The sequence below is a fragment of the Schistocerca nitens genome, chromosome 4 (assembly GCF_023898315.1).
Source record: "Schistocerca nitens isolate TAMUIC-IGC-003100 chromosome 4, iqSchNite1.1, whole genome shotgun sequence".
Classification (NCBI taxonomy): domain Eukaryota; kingdom Metazoa; phylum Arthropoda; class Insecta; order Orthoptera; family Acrididae; genus Schistocerca; species Schistocerca nitens.
In genome coordinates, this window is record NC_064617.1 from 271,753,727 (window position 1) to 271,757,696 (window position 3,970).

The 3,970-nt window shown below is 47.8% G+C and overlaps 2 non-coding genes across 2 annotated transcripts; one reads left to right on the forward strand and one right to left on the reverse strand.

The window, feature by feature from the left end:
• Window positions 1-2,384: 2,384 nt before the first annotated feature.
• Window positions 2,385-2,456, reverse strand: Trnaa-cgc (transfer RNA alanine (anticodon CGC)). The gene has a single exon. It is a non-coding gene; the product is annotated as a tRNA-Ala (tRNA).
• A 118-nt stretch (window positions 2,457-2,574) lies between these two features.
• On the forward strand, window positions 2,575-2,646 carry Trnaw-cca (transfer RNA tryptophan (anticodon CCA)). The gene has a single exon. It is a non-coding gene; the product is annotated as a tRNA-Trp (tRNA).
• Window positions 2,647-3,970: the final 1,324 nt, after the last annotated feature.

Here is a 3,970-nt window from a genome sequence, read left to right on the forward strand (position 1 = left end):
GGCGAATACGTTTCACTTTCATTCAACGCCTTTCGTTCCTCCCATGGTGTGGCCAGGGATGGGAACGATTTGGGGTCATAAACATTACCCTTAAAATGAGCCCTCGAACGCTTAGAGACTGCTGACGGCTGGCCGCCAGCGAGAGATGATGTACCACGCTTCATTGCGGGTCATCCGCCCTGATGCCACCTACTCCGACCAAGGGCCCTCCCCACGGGCGCCACCCAGCCGCAGCAATAGCCACCTGGCAGGACGGCCATTGCCGGGAGTCCTTAATGCCCCAAGGAGATGGGCATCTACTCCTAGGCATACGTGGGGAGTTAACAGCGCAGGCATCAGTAGAGCGATCCCTGTGTTGTCAGGGGGCTACAACCAAGAGGGTACATGGCGGCCCCACCACAACGGACTGGCTACCGTGCTGGATGTGGTCCATGGTCGCCGTCAGTGCAGAAAATGGCCCTGCACAGTGTTTGGCAGAAAGTGTACGCAAGAGCGTAGCCATGCCCAAGCGATGGAGAGCGGGCAGGACTGCAATGCAACGACGAAGAAGATGGCGAAAGTTCTGAACACAACATGGACACAAGGCACCAAGAAAGGCGCCCTTCCCCAATTGGCTCGCTCTTCGGAATAATTTAGAAAGATGGAGGTCAAACCCGAGAGGGGACCATCACATTAGGCCGAAACATTTGAGACTCCTTTTAGTCGCCTCTTACGACAGGCAGGAATACCGCGGGCCTATTCTAACCCCCGAACCCGCAGGGGGGGGGGGGGGGGTCAGATATTTAAGGTTTCCTATGATACCCTGACGCTATCGACACGCAATGGAGGGCTACATCAAACAGACATCTACCTTAAAGCGCAAGCGCTATACGTTAGCAAAATTTATAAACAGTGGCAACGATCACCGCGGACCTTAGTGGCTCATCTCTTACGTGAAATCACCCCAGTCAGCAGAGATCCACCAATCGATGTGCATCACATCTCCCACGAGCTGTACCACTATAAACACTTTCTTGTGGAATACAGCTATGTACGCCATAGAATACCGGAGAAGGACATATATCAGGTTAAGGAGGTTTACAACACCTTGCTGGGAGGAAAATTGCGCAATCGAATAGAAAACAAGTTTCGACATTATAACTGGAAAAACATATGGGAAAACATATCTGACCCCAATCTACCATCCAATGTGCGATCGACGTGGTACCTCGCAGTCAATAGAAAAATCCCCACCAACTCTAAACTGCACGCGATACGTCTGGCACACACACCAAACTGTCCGAGCTGCAATGTCGTCGACACCGAAGAACATCGTTTCGTCTGTGACGATGTGAAAGACGTGTGGAATCTCTTCAGGCAAAAACTAGCACATGTGCTCCGCACGTCATCTAACACGATTACACCGACACACGTCCTTCTGCCAGATGACGTGCCATATCCTAACACTAAAAGAAGATAAGCCAACTGGCTCAAAAGACTGACAGTCCATTACATCTCATCGGCTATGACGAAGAGTGCAGCAGACTATTGGATGTAACTGATGACAGAACTTCAAAAGCTCGAACGACAAAAGAAATACAAAGAAAATTACGCAAATTTCTTGAACCGAACTTTGTCCTACCGACAGAGCTGAAGAACGATTAAACGATATTTTGTACAATCTCAGGATTACTTTTTTTTTAATGAAATTCTCTATTAAGTTTCTCATTCCTTTTGCGCCAACAAGGTGGCTATTTCGTTTACCCTTTGCCCTCGTGTAGAAGCACTAATAGGTTGCTGACGCAAACCTGAGACGCCAGCGGGCTGACGTACGCCTGGCTCTCCTATAAAAATCGCTCCCGCACAATGATGGACGAATGTAGCGGAGCTATTTTCTTTCCACAACTCCAAAAGAAGGGATTTCGTTCACTTGTACACATTTACTTCGTTTGGTCAACTATCTCTTATGGCACAAACATAGCACAGAAGCTAGCCGAAGAACGCACAAAGGGCGAGCGGAAGGACGGGCTGTAGGGGAGGAAGGAGGCCCGAAAAAAATTAATTAAAAAAAAAGTCGTAGAGCATTCGACTGCAGATCGAGAGGTCCCCGGTTCAATCCCGGGTGCCCCCTTCATTTTTCAGTATCTCGAAAAAACAAATGACGGTTGTCGCGGTGAGTTGCAAATACATGTTTCAGATGCACTCCGCACGCCATACCGAAGGCTTTGGAGCAACATTTCAATGGGGGGATCGCAGCCCAGGCTCTTGCAGGTCATCGTCCTCCCGCCATGCGGTCGAACTGTACGAAATCCACTTGCTTGGGGGAAGAATCTTGTACACTGAATTTTATAGAATATGGTGATAGGCAAAAGTTTTCATGTACTGCTGCACGGAGAAACAAAAATTGGAGGAGCTGGGATTTGAACCCAGGACTTTCTGCATGCGAAGCAGACACTCTACCACTGAGTTACACCCCCGCCAGAGCAACTACATCTGGGACGAGTCTCTCGTGGATCCTACTGTCATTATTTCTTAGGTTTGAACGGTACAGTAAGTGTTCGAGGAACCTATTCATGAGAAGACCTAAGCAGCGTCGACTCCGTGGCGCAACGGTAGCGCTTCTGACGCCAGATCAGAAGGTTGCGTGTTCAAATCACGTCGGGGTCACAATGAAATTTTCGTTTACGAAAGCCATAGGCGAGTATGTCAGTTTAATCAGATACCAAACGATTACAGAGAACGGACGAACAGAACTTGCTTGAAAGAAGCTACTAGTGCAATTTTCGCGTTCTGACATTAAGGTGAAGGCGCCGACTCGCACTTTCTCCAGGCGCGAAGTGTCTAGTATTTTTGATATTTATATCGTTTAACGCTAATATATAACTGAGAGATAATGATTACGCAATATTTTGCTCGATTAGACGTCTTTAGCCAAGCAGAGTATAATATTTTTCCTTAAGTTATGGGAATGGAAAGATCGTGAAAGGCGGTATAGCTCAGTCGCAGTTCCGCTTCAGACGCCGTGCAGTGTGGACGTGGCTAGTCTTCCGCTCCGCCGTAGCGTTACGTATAGTGGAATATCGTTTTGTTTACGTGTTGTGTTGTAACTTCTGTGAGTGTTTCTCCGTCGTTGTTTCGTCCCTTGTGTTACTTTCTCTCCTTATTTCAGTGTGTTTTGTGTAGCGGTTTCGACCGCATAGTTTGAAAATGTCGTCCCAGGTTATTCCTCGCCAGGCTACAGTCAGTTTTGCTTTTGACAAGTCAACCCGCCATGTGCAACCTAGTTCCCTTGAGATCCATGACTGGTTAGTTGATACCTTTGGCATTAATTCGGATCAGGTGCACACTGCTTATTTTGATACCGAACTATGTTTTCTTTTTTAAGTTTATGGACCCCCTTCAGGTTGATAAAATTCTTTATCAATTTGGTCATCAAGTTCTCTTTCGGCATCGGGATGATTCTGTCAGTACCGTGCTGCTTTCCAATGCTTCCATTACGTACACCAGTGTTCGTGTTTACAACCTTCCACCGGAGGTGGATAATGTCTATCTTAAGGAGGGTCTACAAAAGTATGGTGATGTTAAGAGCATTCGCCTTGAACGCTGGTCAAGCCAACATCGCCTGCAATGTTACAGTGGTATTCGTTCAGTCGAAATGCACGTTAAGCAGAATATTCCATCTCACCTGCAGATCGGTGGATATCGTGTCCATGTAACATATAGTGGTCAGGTTGGCACCTGTTTTTTGTGCAATGAAAGTGGTCACGTGCGTACCGACTGCCCGCGTAGGGTTTTTGTTTTAAGAAATTCTCTCGAACAGCGTCGCAAGTTAACGGTCGCTGACCTCGTTGCAGGTGGTTCTGCTCTTGGTGTAGCACAGTCCAATGGTAGTAGCGCCCCGCCACAGGTTTTGCACACCCCTAACACAGAATTTCCTCCTTTGCGTGCTAAATCTGATGTTGTTCCGTCTGTCCCTCAGGTGGGTGTGCCA